At 36.8% G+C, this 19,339-nt stretch overlaps 1 protein-coding gene across 1 annotated transcript in view; it reads right to left on the bottom strand.

Annotated features, from left to right (window-relative positions):
- Positions 1-11,159, bottom strand: part of LOC127571428 (cohesin subunit SA-1) — a 178,698-nt gene extending 167,539 nt beyond the window's left edge. The window contains exon 1 of the mRNA XM_052017770.1: positions 11,015-11,159. The gene's annotated coding sequence lies outside the window, so the exon portion shown is untranslated. The remainder of the gene's footprint in view (positions 1-11,014) is intronic.
- Positions 11,160-19,339: the final 8,180 nt, after the last annotated feature.

Here is a 19,339-nt window from a genome sequence, read left to right on the forward strand (position 1 = left end):
TTAGCATTCTATTTAGTTCTGTGCCCTCTCATCCAGCCTATTCATCACAGATATAACAGCAAATCTAAGAGGGAGCTTTTGACCTCGTTAGATTCCTGAAAGAGCGCTCTGCTGTGAATGTTGTGTTAACAGATTGGAGTCCACCAAAATTAGTACCAACAACATAAGTATGATGCATTTAACATTGTACTATTTAAACTAATATCATAATGATAAAACATATAATCCCATCTTCAATATGTGAAGGAAGGAATGGCAACCTTTTTTGGCCAGAGAAACAAATCACAACTCTGCAGTTACTTGGGACAAACATTTGCTATTTATCACTTTGTAAGCAATACTTGTAATTTTCATGGTTTGATACCAATTCATTTACCAAATTTCCCACCCCACGTGTGGAAGACTATTTACCCTGGAGGTAAATCAAAGTAATCCTCCTTCTAATACCTATTTTTCCCAAAAGGATCATTTGACTGCGTGCAAAAGCAGGAACTCAACTGTAATCATCCAATGTATCACAGGCCAGAATTAAACCCTAGACATTTCTTATCAACATGGTACAGTTAATACTACTTACTAGGCTAATGGGCCAACTTCTAAATTTTGTGATTTGCAATGTCAATTTTGCATATTCATAGAATACTTGTTTTTCTAAAAGTTGTAATATTTGACTGCAAAGTAACATAATTTTCCACAGCTAGAAAGTTGTGTGTAACTGATGACAATCTTTTCAATTGTAACTGGAACAGTAAAACTATATTGCTGGAGATAAATCCTGCTTCATTATTTTTAAACAGAGAATCAATGTAATGATTTGGGGGAATGTGCTCATCCCAGGCAGCTTAAGTGTCACAATTCCATAATTCTCCAACCAAAAAGCGTGCCTCTTTTGGAAATGCGATTAAGTGTTTCCACTCTATGGTACTAGTTTAAAAAAACAAAGTTCATCACACCTACATTGATAACATTAATTTTGCAAGATGAACACCAGTCACACAAATATGCTGCTGATCCAACATTCACAGTAGAGCATTCTTTCAAGAAGCTAATGAGGTCAAAGGCTCCCTTGCGAATTTGCTATTATGCCTGTAATGAATTTGCTGATGTCAGGCATACAAACGATCAGAATTCTATGCTTTTAAATGCAAAGGATATAATCAATTGCCTTAAAATAACCAAGGTTATTTAGTTTCAACATCTGTATTTATGCTCTTAATCAGCAACAAAAAAAATCCAAGCATTCAGACACAAAGCTACAAAGGAACTAATGGCAGTGGTGGTAGACAGCCAAAGGTTTGTTGCATGTACATTTGCAGGAATAAAAATAGAAGCAAGAAAATTTCAGGCAAAGGCAGTACAATTTTGAAACTTCAGGGTTGTTGCAAGCAGACCCACTGAAGCTTCAGCACAGTTCATCAGGTAAAATGAACATGAAAATAAGAGGCAAAACATTCACTCATTTAGATCATCCATTCAGAAGTTTTTCCATAATGAAATACCCAAATATTTACCTTCACCCTTAAGATTTTGTCATCAACTCTCCAAATGTTCATTACTGTATAAACATAACTTCTTGACTTGAATCCTAGAGCAACCATGTCCTCTTGCCCTCATGCCAGATTTAAAAGTAGCATATGCTACAAGTTTGTCCAATACCAGTAACTTGTATACCAAAGATTATTTCTCAAGCATGCTTTTGAAGGCTTAAAAGCCAGTCTTGCCAGATTTTCTTCTTAACTTAGACCATGGAAGTGAATGTTAAGGCTCTTTTCTTCAATATCAGTGCTTGAATGCCTTCCTTGTGTCTTGGCAAACCAAAGCAGACACTTTACTCAAGATATGGTCTTAAAGTAATGAACAATTTGATCACAGCTACTAATTTGTATTTTTCTGTTCTAGCTTTGTTGTTGTTGTCATTGTTTTTATTCCACTTTGGTTAGATGCAGGTTTGTCAACTTTCCTTTCAACTTCAATGAAGCTCATTTGAACTACTTAAACTATTAATAGTGCAGGTGCTGCTTATTTTTCCATTGTATGTGCACTACTTTGCAGCCATCTCCATTAAATTTCATAATCCATTTATCAGCCAATGTTTTGTTCTGTTTGCCCCATTTTCTAAAGTCAGTATTTTCTCCCAATTCCATTGCACTACCATAGTTTTAAATCAAATGACCAATTCCATAGAAAGCACAGATAATGAAACATCTTTGGAGATGCACAACATAATACAATCATATTTAACATATTATAATAGTTACATTTAATCTATTCAATTTTGCAGACCAATCTCGTGACATTCCAAGTTAACTAAATTACATTAATCATGAACATAAATGGTCATACAAATACAGTAAATAAATCAGGAAATAACATGTCTTAATCAACAAATCGTCCTTTATTTTTCCAAGAACATTCTTGGACCAATTATTTGTAGAATTCTTCGGTGCCACTGTCTTCAGACACTTCTTGAAATCTATACTGTATCACCACCATCTCAGAATTTCACATCACTTGGTAGGACAAGGACAGTGGGTTCATTGAAATATAAAACTACAAGTTCCCTTCCAAGTCACATGCCATTCTGAACTGGATTGCTGCTCTTTCACTTGGCAGGGTTGAGACCCAGGAACTCATTTTCAGAGCAGCTTCTCAAGAACTACGGGTGTCTAATTGGGTATCTACTGTAATTGCTGGTCTTTTTAGCAAAACCCATATCCAAGTGTAAAAACACACTTTTAATTTGACAACAACTGGACAACAAAAAGAATCCAGATATTACTGAAACCAATCCACAACCCACACAGAAACTTGACTGCAAGAAATTATGTCCTTAGAGTAACATTAGATTTTTGTTGACATACTTCTATTTACACAATACAAATCCACATTGATAAGGTAGAATAAGGGGTCAACAACATACAAACAAAATCATTGTTCTGAAGTTTATTTCAATCATGGACACCATATATTCTCTCACAGAAATGTATAAATCAACATTTTCAAGATCACTAGACAACAACCTGAATTAGAAACTCTAGCTGATATTTTACCCCTTCAGGGAAGTACCAACAAATTCTATGTCACTACCTCCTCTCCCACCATCCCCCTGTACTCTTTTGCCTTTACAGCTCAGTATTAAAAGATCCTCGGGAGGTCAATGAAGAGAGAATAGAACTTCAAAGACCATCATCACAATTAGAGTACATTTCAATTCTAAAATGTTGCTCAAGGTTTTTAATTACACTACCAAATGACACAGCTGACATGCCATTTAAAATTCTAACACTCCTTTTCCATACATATTTATCTATTATTATTGCATACTTTCTTCCAATTCCCAAATGGTAGAATCTGCAAAAAGGTACCAATGATCTGACAGTTTATTTCAGTATTAAAAGCCATTAAAAAATTGAAGGAACCCCTTAATTTTGACACCTAGCCCGAAAGGTTAAATTCAATTATCACTACCTTGAAAAAGTAGTTCAGTTTTATTGCACAGAAAAATGCAGTGAACTCAGCCCATGAACATATTTCATCATAGATAATTTTAGCACAAGATGAGTACATAAAATGCAAACATTTGGAAATTGATCAGCCCAAGTGCTTAAGAGAAAATAAAAAACACAAGGACAGAGAGAGCTTATCCCTGATCCACACATTTTGAAAGTGATCCATGATCTACTAATCTGACTCAAATTGAAGAGCCTTTGCTCTCTTCATCTTTGCTGGGATTGCCAAAGTTGATAAAATATCAAGTAGCAGAATTTATTCAAGAGTCAACAGAACATATATTACTTAATTAGAAGATATTAGATGTTTGAATGAACTGGACACAAAATAACTTCAACGTATCTAATCATACCTAGATTCCTAACACACTTCAAAAATCTGCATTGCAATAACAGCCAATCCCACTTCAAACCAAAGCCAGAAGTTAAAGTTTGGGCTTTCACAGTCATTGTCTTGCACAAGAAATACTTCTACCCACTGAGCCAACAGGTATTGATACAAGGATTTTGGGGCATTTGTTGTCTGTGTTAGAGTAACATTGCAAAACATTCTCTAAGAAAACGCAAACTTTTTCATTTAAAATCTTCCAAGTGATTTTTCTTTACTAAAATTGTCAGTTACATACATAACCAAATCCTAATACTTCCATTATTTTGCATTAAAAATTATTCAGTACTTTGAAATTTATATAAGTATCAGATAGTAAATTTGAGCAGAAAACTGCTGATTGGTGAAATTAAAAGTAAATGTTGAATCTAAATTAAGAGATTTCTTCATTCTTAATTGTGCTTAATATTTTTTGCTAGTTCTTCCCCTGCCAGCCCCACCCAATTCTATTTGGCTGATGATTTTCCACAGAAGCTACAGACCATTCATTCCTAACGTACAATTTTTTAGATCGGAATATTTTTGAACAATTTAGACTTTCACAATGCTATATGTAAAAAGTGGAGGTTTTGGAAGTAGACAAATCCTTTCAACAAAAAGCAACCAGAGTGCACAATAATTATAAAACATTTCTATTTTACTGAGTGGATTATAGACATGAACCTTTCCTTTTTTCTCCCCCATTCAAATCTCACCATGTTTTATTAAACTGGAGCTCATCAATTCTTCAAACATTTTCCTATAACTTTCATCATAATTCAATCACTGATGGCCAAAAATTAAGGAAGCATGCCAGCTATGTTTTTTATGAATCCTAAGTGAACAGACTGAAATATATTTATTCCCTGATGCAGGTTTCCCACAAATATGGATACTTACATCTTTCTACAACAAAATTGTTAGCTCAAGACAATGTTTCAATATTAAACATCAATGATAAAAATCCTGAAGTTTTTATTTATCTATCCTCAGGCTCTGTTTGATGTATTTAAAACAAAGTATTCTTTATTTCTTATAGTTGAATAATAGCTTTAAACTTCGCACAAGTAATTTATACCATATATGCAAACAACATACTGTTTGTTATAGACACACACACACGCACGCAAATCTCCAGTGTGGGGGAGGGAAGCACAGTACCTGGAATTTTTCAAAAGTCTGCTTCCTTTAAATAAATCAGTTTAAGGAGTATTTTTAAGTGACTATCATATTCAAAATCTTGATAAGAACTTTAAAATCTGCTTCAGTTTAACAGAACTGACTAAGTGCCAAAATATTCCAATGCAAGAACAGGACCACCTGACAAATACTCAGACTGTTCAATTGGTCAGGTTGTGTTAAATAATTTATTAGATCAATGAACAAACATGGTTCTGAAGTACCACACAAAATCATAACGCAGAGATTTCAATCAACTTGGACTGGTGCCCGAAAACAACAAGACCTATTCGATCATATTTAAGAGTGAATGTATTATTTGCTTTCATTATCAATGTGGTTTATTTCCCTACACATTGTAACAAACAAACATGATGACAAAGGTTATACCTTTTAAGGAAGCTTAGAACATAAAATTGCCAAATTTTATACATGGCAGCTTTTGACATTTTAATTTGCATTTATTGGCTATGGGGTTGGGGGAGGGGAATGGTTAGGTGGAGATAACAATATTTCACTAATTTAAGAAGTCTTCTACAAAGCAACATATGGTACATAAAATTTAAAGTAAATATTTAAAATAATTTTAAAATAAGCAAAATATAAAAAAGTGATGTTAACCTACACAAGTCTAAATATTCTATTACTGTTTACACTCTCATTGAAAATATTCAGTCACATGTCAGGAGTAGACAAGTTCAACAAGTATTTAAAAAAAGCTATTAGTCTGACGTGCAACTCAAACCAGCTTCTTGTACTTCGATCAAAGTTTATCTATAAGATGAATTAAAAAAAGATGCAATGGAGTGAGTATTTGCTCCTTGTAATGTGATCACTTTTATGCCAGGCCACATATCAGAGCTCGCCACGTCAAGAATAACCTAACTTATGGGAATCCAGTGTTAAACAAATCCTCCCATAAATTTTTAAATCATTTTTCAAGCTAATAACAAAACTAAAATGTTCCATGTATTCATGAATGACTGGATACAGTATATATTTCATTAGTTTAATTAAGATGTAGTGTTACAGTGATTATTCAATGAAATGAAAATATAGCAAGTGTGTGTAAAGTGATACAATATGGGTAGTTTTCCAAAATGGACATTTCTGATTTACAGAGGGGAGAGAAATCAGTTTATGGACAGTTCTTGGAAAAGGAATCCTTGCGTAACCCAGGGACTACTTGCACCAACTTTCCATAGCCTGGAAATCACTCTCCAAAAAGACAGACATAGATGATGAAATTTACCATAGTCTTCAGTCCAACAGCACAGAAGTTAGCCACATGAAGAGAAGTGTTTGAACATTAAGACCTCAAACCCAAAATGATGATCCTGATCTACCAGACAGCACTCATTTATGCTTTGAGACAAGATAGCCTGCAGGAAGCATTTCAAAGCAGTGGAAAGACACTACCAACACCATCTTCACAAAATTCTCCAAATTCATTAATGATGTTCTCTCCCAGGCCAACATGCCAAGACCAAGGATCTAATTAGACTCTATCAGCTTCAAATAGGCAGGCCATGTCATTTGCATGCCCAAAACCAGACTCCTGGAGCTCTAGTCTAAGCTCCATTAGGAGATTTACAGCTCTGCATCTGGTAATATTCAAGGATGTTCTCAAAGCCTCTTTTGAGAATGGAGTCAGTGCCTCAGGATCACAGAAAAGCCCAGTGTAAATACTGGAAGGAATGCACAACTCCTATACCACCCACCCACTCTGCCAAGCATCGCCTGACCTACCTATGGCAAAGTCTGCAAATCCCAAATCAGCCACGTCAGAACCCATAAAGCTGGAGTGAAAGCAAGTAATCTTCACTCCTAATAGAATGCCCCAGAGAAGACTCACATGATTACTTATTCATCATTAATTGTATCAGACAACCCAGTTCTTTGTTTAATCCACCCACACAATTGTTTAGTTATCCATTGTAAGGCATTGTCATATATCCCTTTATAACATAAAACACCAGAAAACACAGATCAGACAGCACCTGTAGAAGGAGAAACAGAGTTAACATTTCAGGTTGATGACCCGAGGTTGTTTCTCCCTTCACAAATGCTGCCTGACCTGCTGAGTATTTCCAGCAACTTTTTGTTTTTCTTTATCCATCACAATGGTTGGAGAGCATAACTAGGGTGGGAGAAGATCTAGTTTGAAGCACTAAATTTAGCAAGTTAACAATATTTAAAAACTGTGTATATTATTTTGGCTAATTCTGAGTAGCTACTTAGATAATTATGGTTTATATTAAACAATCCACATTTTCATTGCAGAACTATGTAAAAATTAATCTCCAACATTTAGATTTCTTACTTCAAAGTATTCACAAGCACAAGTGCAATCCAGAATGCCTACAGCATCTTTCCATACAAGTTGGTTGATTTGCACTACTAGCATTTCTTTTCTAAATCATTCCAAGCATATCAACAAAAAACATACTAACATTTGAAAGGAACTTGCCATCATTATACGACTGTGGTAACCTGCCTTATATAAAATATTGGTTACTCATCTTACAACACAGACCCTCTCACAGTGATGGAAACAATCAGAAGTGATAATGACTGGAAGACTGCTAAAGAAGAACTATACCTGCACAGGTGAACCGATGTACAAGAGTGCATTAAACAACTGTGCCAACTTTGGAATCATGAATTACAATTGTGTTATGAGAATGGCTGCAACAGTAACAAGGTACTGATACTTTGCATCAGTAAACAAAATAGACTGCTACTTTGAAAACCTTTATCAGTATACACTCAAAATTTTTATATAACTCACAATAATTAAAATCTACATGTAACAGCTAATTCATGAAATGCATATGATTACAAACAAAAATTTGCATTAGTAACTACGACTGCCAAGATCCATACCCTTTTCAACTCTTGGCATTAACAAAATATACTGACCTCAAGGAAACTAAAGTAAAAAAATAAATTAAAACCATGCTTCCTGAAGCCACACTAATTAATGATCATAACCACTTTTCAAAAGCAAATCTATACAAAGGTGTAAACAATGATCTGAAAATCCACAATCTAGGTTTATATCCTAATATCTAATTCTTACAAATCAATCCAAAACAACACTGTTTACAAGGCATAACCAATTCCAAGTGACAGAAGTTATAATATAATCTCCATTGAATATAATAGAAAGAAACCATCAATAACATGAAGAGGTGTTGAACTGTCATTCAAATAATTTGCATGGTTATCTTGCATCGAATTTAGGTACAAATCATATTTTCCACCAACCTCGTCCAGGACTTCCCCTCATGCTCACTTGGGGATTTTGGTCCACACCAAACAACTCACTGCAGTCTTTATCATTTATTTTAATGATAAAGATATGAAGACTATATAGTTATACCAGAAGGTAAGCCAAGATTTCCTCCGGCAACATCAGAGGTATGAGAGATACTCGTGTTTGTTTCATCTGCAGTCACAATGTAGGATTTGTTGGGTTCAGTAATATTTCATACAATAATGTCACCCTGGTTTAACTTTCATTTACAAAAAGATATCCCTTTTGTCTCTATAGAAAGGTTCAAAGAATCAACATCTTGCGGCTATTTACATCAAGAAAGAAATTAAAAACTTTCATAAATGCTTCGTACTTAATGGCAGTCCATTAGCAGCAATTCAGCTATATCTCAGCACAGGCTTCTTTCCTATAATTGCCGAATCAATTGGAGAGCTCAATCATTTTACACTGCCGTATCAATGGCAAATTTATTTGTATGCTTCTATCAGCAATTAATATACTGTACTCAAAGTTATCTGACACCACAATTCTACAATCCGAATGCATGGGTTTAGTTAATTATCTAAAAGAAAACTGGTGTGTTAAGCTATTCATTTTAAAGAAATTATACAAAATCCATTGTGGGGGTTCCACCTACCACAGGAAATTTAAGTTTACTTGCAATACCAATTTATTTTCACGTTACTTGTTGAGTATTGGGAAAAATTCCATAAACTTGAACATCCAAAAGACATTCTTAATTAGCAAACAGCACTTGTGACAAGATTGTCACTTACAACTATGAACAATACAGAAGATAATAAACTGAACAGCTGTCAACACTTTTACAAAATAAGTATACCTAGAATAAATAATTACTTATTTTGTCCATGACTCAACTACAATAAACAGAATTTTTCCACATGAAATATAGGTTTTAAGCAAAAGGACAACATCTAGTTATTCTGTCCAGGTTTCCATATTTCTGTATAGTTTTTCCAATGGGGCCTAAAGGATGGAACAAGGAGTGAATTCAGGCTCATAATAACCAAACCTGGTCATGTCCAACAGACACTTTCCAAAATAAAAATTAGTTCCAAACATATATTTATACTCAGTACTCATTTCTTTCCTTCTACCACTTTGGTTTCAAACAAAAGAAAAATGGTGTCCATGCCAAGCGGTTAGTATATTAAATATACCTGACACAACCTGCTGTATCCCTGTTGCACGAAGTGACAGGGAAAGCAAATTCTTGACTTATCCCAAGATTAACCTGCTTTGGTTTAACTCAAAATGTATCATACCCAAGTTTGCAGTTTTCATTTCAACACTCAACAAGTTGCAAGTAAACACATTTCCAAATGTATTCCAAACAAAAAAAGCCCATTTTTCATTAATTCCTTCTAATTTTTCCATAGTGGCTTAACACATCAGTCTTAAATGTATACATTCAAATCTTCCATAAAATCATATATGCATTTATAAAATTATATTGATGCATATAAACTATTATAGAACTTGAATTGAAACTTGTTTCCACTGTTTGAAACATAAAATTCAAATATTTTCAGTTTGTAAACTCTATTTTACTTGGAATTGACTTGTGTTGTGAATTATTTCCATTCACTTAGCATTACCAAGGGCTGTTTCACCAACACTTACGTTCACATTTCCCACGTTTGAGATTTTATTTTAAATGTAAAGACACACCTTATATTTCAATACATTCATATTTACCATATCCAAGGTTGATTTAATGTAAAGACACACCTCAATTTCATGGTTTGACGATTCCAAAGGCTGACAACTTACTGCACTTTAGCCAGACGTTTCAAGTAATCCAAATCATTATTAAACCATAGAACCAGCGCATATTGTAAACAAATCTTTCTACGTTTTTACAACGGAAAAAGCAGCTTTTAAAATATAGCAGGTTAACATGTAACACCTCTTTAACACCATTAAGAAAATAGACAATCATTTATTTCAAACAAAATAAATTTCACCCATCCCCCATCTGAAATAATACACATTTGATAAGATTTTTTTTCTCTCTATACTTGTAAAACTGGCTGCCAGGCGGATGGATTGGTGAGAATAACCAAGAACAGTCATCAGCATGTCGTCACCTGACTCCAGTCAGAATAGTGTAATAACAAAAAAAATCGTGAGACCAAATACCGAAGACTACAAACCGGTTTTCCTATTTACTAAATTGGCTTTACTTTCCAATGTATCAAAATCCAGCAAGTATTATTTTGTTTGCAATCAATCTCTCCATCAAACAAAAATAACGAAGCGAGAGAAAAAACACACTCCAGCTTCCTACTCAGGCTTGCCTTTTGTATCCCTGCACGTCCTTCGTCTGCTTGGCAATTAAACAACATTTGTATTTTAGCCTTTTTTTATATGTACGTACAATGAAGTGACGCGAAAACGTTCAAAACCTGCATATCACTGAAAATAAAACTTTCAAATAAATTTCGCCACTTAACCACAGAAAGCAGTTAAAAATAAACGCAGAATAAACAAGGAAAAGAAAGTCTTTTTAAAAGATGTGAACTCGAACTGTAGCCACATTTCCCGCTCCCCTCCCCCAAACACACACACTGTCCGAGCCCCGTCCTCCATCTTAGATCCGCACTTCGCTCGCCTTTTTTCACTTAAAAAAAAGATTAAAAGTTCAAAAATACTAACCGTCCCTGCCCATTTTGGAACCGTTTTTCCCTTCCCGTTCGACGTCGTAAGAAAATATCGAGTTTGAAAATTGATTAAATTAAAAATGGGAATAGTTAACACCGCGTCTTCACAGGACGAACAATCCTAAGCCGCCATCTGGTGGCATTTTCCACAATCGAATGGCGCAATGCAAATCCAGACAAAGATTGCCCTCTGGCGGCCACCATCCGCTGCCTGGCTCGTGCCCGCGCACGAGCCGCCGTGGCTGGTCTATCGCGGCTGCGCGCCCCGAGGCGGCGTAGTGTGTAGGTTGTGTTGAAGTGGGGGGGCGGCTGAAGAAGAGCTGGCGGCACGCACGCGCTTTTCCTCCCTACCGCGCGCGCAGCACGCCGAACAATGGCGTGCGCCTTGACGTCAGAGCCGAGAGGGAGGAGGTGGGGCGCTGCTGGTTGTCAAGCTGGGGGGCTGGTTGAGCGATCAATAGCAAATAAATGTTGGTGCTTGCACAAAGCCTGATGGCCAAGAGCTGTATTCAGCCAGTGGTTGAGGGGTGCTTTCGAGGGTTTTTTTTTGTTAATGGTGTGGAATATCTCAGCCCTCTTCAGCGTTAGTGAAGTGCGCTGTGGCAGTGAGCGACAGGCAGAGATCGTGTAATGGCGGCTGCACAAAAGTGGAGTTAGGAGGGAGAGTCTCGGCTAGTCGCCTGTGGTGTGCCTCCCGATAATGGCAGCAACCTTCCCCACAACAGCCCACCCGAGGAAACGGCATGCAAAATGCATTGAAACCGCTACTGTTTTTATTTCCCCCCTGTAGTGATGAGGAAGCCATTTTGATGCTCTCAGCAATTCGTGTGGACGTCTGAGGTCTCCTCCCCCCGCCAACTGCTGGGCTACGAACGAAAACAAAACTCATTATCTCGTAAAGTCTTTCATGGGAAAGCACTCACACCGCATTCGATTGGGGATGTTGTCAAAGAAGGGAAAGAATAGGATTGTGCCTGCCATAATGTGCGGATAGGCGAATGGAGAGGAGTAATTCAAACATGCTCAACTTAAGTCTATTCGAATTTCATGGAATACTTAGGTCAGATATTTTTCTCTGAACTAGTTGAAGATCTCTTCACTCAGACTGAATGTCTTACTAAGGATTCAATAATTATTATTGGGTAAATAATGCCACCACATTGAGAATTGCCCTGCTTGATTGATACAATAAATTCAAATTATTGGAATGAAATAGGAAATGTTTGAAATGTTCAGCAGCTATAGCAGCACTGTGGAGAGATAAACAGAGTTATCGTTTCAGGTCAGTTATCCTTTATCACGACATTGAGAGACACCAACTGAGATTACACTGAGAATCTGTTGAAATTAAATTCGTTTGCAAATGTGTTCTGCCACGACTAACCCAACAGCTGAATCTGGTGGATGCAAGAGTTTAAATTTCTGGACATCGCAGAAATCAAACAAGTGATCCATACTCTTGAATTAAAACGTCACAGTGGAGTTCACATTTGTAAAAAAGACAAATGAAAAAAAAAGGAAAATACTACAGATGAGGGAAAATGAAATAACGTTTCAAGTCTTCCTGTATCTGTGGAGAGACACAATCAACATTTCAATCAAGTGTTTAGGTTTTAGTGAGAGGGAATTAAACATTTTCTCTGTTGCTCTCTACACAGATGCACTGATCATCTGAGTGTTTTCAATATTTTCTGTTTTCCTTTCTAAAAAGGGAGCCGTAAATAAGATCACAGAGCTCAGGGTAGTTGATGTGAATGATAATGGAGAGGAGCTATCTTTTTGGTGTTAATGCTCTTCAAAGATGATGCCTTTTTGTACCATTTCATCCAAATTATCCTTATGGTAACCTAAGAAAGAGAAGCTCACGAAAGACTTTGATCCACAGTGCTGGGGACATCCTATCTTGTAACCCATTTTATATTAATGACCTACCAAAGAAGAACACTGTATTGAAAATGCAACATGCAATCTCGGGATTAAATATCAACAATAACATGAATCATAGAGATTTTTTGAACTGACATATACTGCACTGTATTCCAAGCATTACATATTCTCTTTGTAGCACTGTGTGAGGTTAGCTATTGGATGAGCCTGAAAACAGTCCTTTTACGTCCAGTCTGGGCTTAAATTTGGGTTTGATGAAAAGGCGGCAGTGTGGATATTAATAGTGCATTTTTGATTTGGTTCTCATTGGAAGCAAGCAAATACCTACCCAGAATTGCAAAATATTGTAGTTTCACTTAACAGCTGAAATAATTGCTGATTTTGGAAGAAGAAATATTCACAATTCCCTTTTAGCTAAGTTTATGCATCTGTTGACTGATGTGAACTTCAGCAATGTGATTCAAGAGGTGGTAACAATTTTAAAGGAGAAAGAATCAAGATTTCCATTCTTTATTGCTATCCTAGTTACCCTTTGCAAGAGACAAAATGAAAATACATCATTTGCTTGCCCCTTGGGATCCACTTGGTACATTCGCAATATGTAGTGATCATTTTAGATAATGTGCTCAAATATTGGAGTGAATCTCAATCTCATAAAATTCAGTTTCAAAATTGCACCAACTGGAATCAGCTGTATTTGATAGAACATTCACTTTCAGCAAGAGAAAAAATGACATAGGCGTAATGCTTGAACCCACTATGAATGGTTAGACAGCAGTATGAATGCTTCCATTTCTGACAGTGGAGTTAATTGTACCTCTGGGTGAAAACGGCAAATGTCATGAGTTAATTATAGTTAGTCTGACATCTGTAGACCAACACTCATTTGATTGAAATATCGAAAGCTGATCAGTGCCAGGACTTTATAGTCAGCATAGAGAAGAGAGTAAAGGAGGGAAATTGCTAGAATCCATTATCAAAGAGGTGGTAACAGGGGACTTCGAAAATAATTGGATTTGAGCAAGTAAGCATGGATTTATGAAAGTGAATTCTGTTGAGGGAGTTTTTTTTGAGGATGTAACAAGCAAAATAGATAAGGGGAGATGTGGTATATTTGAACTTCAGGCAGCCCCTCGATAAACATAAGAATCAAGTAATAGAGCAGGAGTAGGCCATCTAGCCCTTTGAACCTACTCTTCATCAAGATCATGGCTAATCTTCCATCTCAGCACCATCTTCCTGCACGATCCCAATATTCCTCAATTCCTTTCATACCCAGGACTCCATCAATCAATAAGGGTGGAGTCGAACTGGTATTGCAGGGCTGGTTGCTTCACCCTGAGTGGGACACTTCTGGTTGCACTTGCTAAACTCCCTTTACCCTCAGACTGGGCCACCAAGACATCCCCCTCTGACTTGAGGTGAAAAGATATTTCTCCATTCAGGGGATAATGAATATATAAAATTATATACCTGAGTGGGCTGTGGAGGGTTAATCTATTAAAGACCACTGGATTTTTGCAATAATATATAGGGAATCAAGAGGTATGGGGTTAGTGCAAGAAAACAATGCTGAGGAAAAAGATCAGCTATTATCGAATGGAAGAACAGGTAGCAGGAGGCAAATGGCCTACTCCTGCTTCTCTTTCTTATGATTCGATTACTCGACCAGAACTTGGGGCACAGGGCAGAGTTTGAAATTTGGAGACTGCATAAAATTTGCTAATGTAATAAAAAAACAAGAAGTAATATATTCCAAGAGGAGACAAAAATGCTGATGGATTTGGCAGGCAAAATTCAATGAAGAAATTCTTGTGGTAACATGTTTTAATAGGAAGAATTAACAGGCTAAATGTTGCAATGTTAAAGTGGGTGTAAGCAGAAAGACCTGGGGTGTTTGCACACAAACTTTCTTGTAGGTGTCAGAACAGGTAACATGGCAAATGGGATGCCTCTGTAAATGGGGACATTATGCACAAGAGCTAGGAAGTTAGTTAAACCTGTATGTAAATACTAAATTATTGAGTACAATTCTGGGCACAAGAGTTTTGGAATGATGTGAAGGTTATAGAGAAGATGCAAAAAAATTATGATAATGATTCCAGAGATGTGAAATTGCAATTATATGAATAGATTTAGGAAGCTGAGATGGTTTTCTTTGTACTAGAGAAGTGCAAGGAATATTTGATAGTGGTTAAAATTGTGATGGTTTTCACTAGCGTAAATTATGAGAAAATAGTTGTGGTGACTGAAGAGTCAATAACCAGTGAGTGTAAATTTATGGTAATTGTCAAAAGAACCGTAAGCTGTATAACGTTAAAGAAATGCAATCAGTGCTTATGGTTGGTTATGCTGCCTAATAGGCTGCTGGATACAGATTAATTAGAGGAATTGGATAAATAAAGAATAAAAATTGCGGTGATATGAAGAAAGACTGCATTCTTCTTTAACAGAGACAATGCAGACTCAGTGGGCTAAACGTTCTTCTGGGCTAAGCTATTCTATAATGTTTTCAACATAGAAGTATACTCTTCAAGATAATTACTCTGTTAATCCAATTCCCCTCTTGTTTCCCACAGACCTGCATATTTAAGTCCTTCAGGTGTTTAGAGTCAGTGTTATACAGCACAGAAACAGGCCTTGGTTGCCAACCCGAGCTAGTCCCATTTGCCTGCATTTGGTTTATATCCCTCTAAACCTTTTCCATCCATGTACATGTCTAAATGTCTTTTGAATGTTGTAGCTCTACCCACCTCTACCACTTCCTCTGACAGCTCATTCCATATACCCACCACCTTCTGTATGAAAAAGTTGCCCCTCAGGTCCCCTTTAAATCTTTCCCCTCTCACCTTAAATCTGTGCCCTCTAGTTTTATACTCCCCTACCCTGGGAAAAAGACTGTGACCTTTCACCTTATCTATGCCCCTCATGATTTTATATACCTCCAGAAGGTCACCTCTCAGCATCAAAAAAAGCCCCAGCTTATCCAGTCTCTCCTTATAACTAAGGCCTCCTGTCCCAGTAACATCCTCGTGAATCTTTTCTGCACTCTTTACTGACATCCTTCATATAGCTAGGTGACCAGAAATGCACACGATAATCCAAGTGTGGTCTCACCAACGCCTTGTACAGTTGTAACATGACGTCCCAGCTTTTGTACTCAGTGCCCTGACCAATGAAGGCAAACATGCCAAATGCCTCCTTCACCACCTTGTCTACCTATGTTGCCTCTTTCAGGGAACTACGTACTTGTACCCCTAAGTCTCTCTGTTGTACAACACTCTCCAGGGCCTTGCCATTTATTGTGTAAATCCTGCCTTGGTTTAACTTCCAAAATGCAAGACTTTGCACTTTTCCAAGTTAAATTCTATGGCCCACTTTTCCAGTTGATCTGGAATTTCTATTAAAAGTTCATATTTCATATTCTTCCACCACTCAATTGTAATAACTTGCAGCATTAAAGATGCAATTTCAACCGATGTCTTAAATTTTCTGAGGTGCCTTAAATCCAAACTTCTCAAAAGCAGACAAAATGGATTTGTAAAGTAAAAAACACTTATGTTAGAATATGCAAATCAGCAATGAGCAGTTGGCAGTCAAGGTTAACAAAAGAAATCAAAGCAGATTTTAGCTGCTGCTTTAAAGTCTACTTAAACTAAAAACTAAATACAGACAACTATTACAACCTAACAAAAAAAATAAACCTTTCAATAAGAAACATGATTAAATCTAATCACAGTCAAATTTTCCGTGCTTAACAAGTACCCAACAGTTTTGTCGTCAGAATTCTGAGGAAGAGGTCCATAGGAGTTTCCAGACTTCTCTTAACTGTGTCTTGAGAGGACTAAAATAAGAGTCATGCTTTAATTCCCATTTTGCATCAGTACCTACAACAATATTTTTTTCTGTTGACAGTAGGATGGTTGTTTATAGAGTATGTTAGGATTTTGTGATTCAAAAATGATGTGGTGACTGGCACTGGATTTATGCCAAATTATTGAAATAATGTGCGACTCTCTATACAGGAATGAACTAACTAGAATTTCATGTTAGCTTATTCGCATATTTGTTGGATGATTTCCAGCACAAATACCAGATAACATGGGAGTAATGCACTTAGGTACTTGGAAACTAGCGAGCTGCCCTTAAAACACCAACTTTGGCTGAAGGTGGCAGTAGCTGTCTGGGGGAACAGCTAGCATGCAGGAAAATATTTGGATCACTGAATTCACTGTCAGGCAGCAACAAGATCTGGCTCATGTCATTTCAAGCACTACTTTTAAAAATGTCTTCCAATGGAGGATTTGACACAGGTTGATGTCCAAAAATGGGCAAAAGCTATATTCAGTATGAACTAGAAGAAATGCTCATCATTTAAGTAAGAATGACCTGTAAGTACCTCTCAAAGAGAATGATCAAAGGAAATGGGAGGGAACATCAACAAACTATCTTGAATCACATGGAGGCCTGTAGATTAGCATCTCAAAATTTCAAAAACTTTATTTTTGGAAACCAGCATGGTTTTTTATTTGCTCATGAAACAAGAACCATATAAGTAACACATCCCACTTTTCAGCAGTAATAAAATAGGATTCCACCAACAATTTCTCAGTCTTAAAATCTTCTATCCTTTAAGAAAAACTAGAATCTTTCACAAAGCAAAATCTTTCAAGATACTTCACATTAGTAATTTAAAGTTTTGCTTTCTGAAACAATGGCACAGAGAGTAGACCTGCTACCTCACAGTTCCAGTGCCAGATTCCATCCTGAATTCTGGTGCTGTCTGTGTGGAATTTGTATGTTTTGCCTGCAACCATGTGGGTTTCTTCTGGGTGCTCCAGTTTCTTTTCACATTCCAAAGGCAAACATGTTGGTAGGTTAACTGGCAGCATAAATTGCCTCTATTGTTTAAGAGAGTTGGAGAATCTAGGAGGACCGATGGGAATGTCAGGAGAATAAAATGTGACTAGTCTAAATGAGGTGCCTGATGGATGGTGTGGATTTGATGGGCAATAAGGCTTGTTTCCATGCTCTGTGACATTTGAGAGCGTATTAGAACTTATGCCTAAAAACTTGGTCAAAGAGATAAATTTCAAGTAGCGTGTACTCTTCAAAATGCAGCTAACATTAGAAGAACAAGTGAAAAAAGTTGGGAAGAAACTCCAGAACTGAGGTCTTGGTTAGCATGGAGCATAGTAAATTGGGAATATGAAGAAGCCAGAATTGGAGGAGTACTGCTACCTTAGAAGGTTGTAGAGCTAAAGCAAGTTAAAGACGTAGAGCTATAGAGAGATTTGAAAAAAATGGAATTTAAAAATTGATGTGTTGCCTGATCAGGAACCAGTGTAGGTTATGTCGCACGGGGTGAACAGAAATTGATGGAAGTTAAGATACAGGCAGCTGCGTTTTGGAGGGATCATGTAGACAACAAATACACACATGGAGATTTCATCAGCAGATTACTTGTTGCAGGGGCAAAAAAGGACAATGCCATCGAGGTGGAAGTAGGTAACTTTAGATTTGGAGAGAATATACAATCCAAGGTTCTGTTCACATTCATACAGGATACCAAGGTTTTGAGTAATCTAGTTCAATCTCAGATTGTGACCAGGGAGAAGGATGAAGGCTGTGGCTATGGAATCGAGTTTGTGACAGAGATCAGGACAAAGGCTTTGCTCTTCCTAATACTTAATTAAAAGAAACATCTGCTCATCCAATTCTGAACATTAGAGAAGTAGCATAACAAATCAGAAGTGGTGAAATAGTTGGGGGGAAGTTGAAGAGCAGGTAGACAAAGGTGTACCTTTAGATGTTGTGGATGAGGAGCACATGAGTGAGAAGTATCAAGAGCAATTATATGATTTGATAGATAGGAATAAAGTGCAGCCCAGCCCAGTTATGTTCTGTATGAACAGTGGGAGCAAGATCAAAAAGAAGGGGAATGATAGTGTACCACTGTATATTCATGAAACATGTCATTTGTAGATTTAAAGAGGACGATCTGAGGATTTTAAGACAGAAAAATGTAATTTGAGGTTTTCAAACATGAAGTGGTTGGAAAGACTGGCATAAATTTGGGAGATGAAAACTCTTCAAGGATTTTAGACAGTAAAGAAGTTGTGCATGTGTCATCATTTGCAAGCTCAGAGGTTTGAAAGGTGGTTTTTATTTCTTGAGGAGGAGGAGGGTGATGATAACAGCTTCAAAAGGCAGTGTAGGGGGTACTATCTGAAGAGAGGGAACCATTAGCAATATGAGCTAACTTGAAGGCCCAGAAGTGATAGGGTGGCTGGTAGGCAAATATTTGGAAGTAATATTGGGGAAGCAGGAGATGGCTCTCTTGGATAGAATGAGCTTAGAGAGGACAAGAATGGAGGTGGGAGAGAAATCAGTCTCAGTTACGTTTAGGGCTAGGGCATGGGATATCCTTAGA

This window comes from Pristis pectinata, chromosome 6 (assembly GCF_009764475.1).
Source record: "Pristis pectinata isolate sPriPec2 chromosome 6, sPriPec2.1.pri, whole genome shotgun sequence".
Lineage (NCBI taxonomy): Eukaryota > Metazoa > Chordata > Chondrichthyes > Rhinopristiformes > Pristidae > Pristis > Pristis pectinata.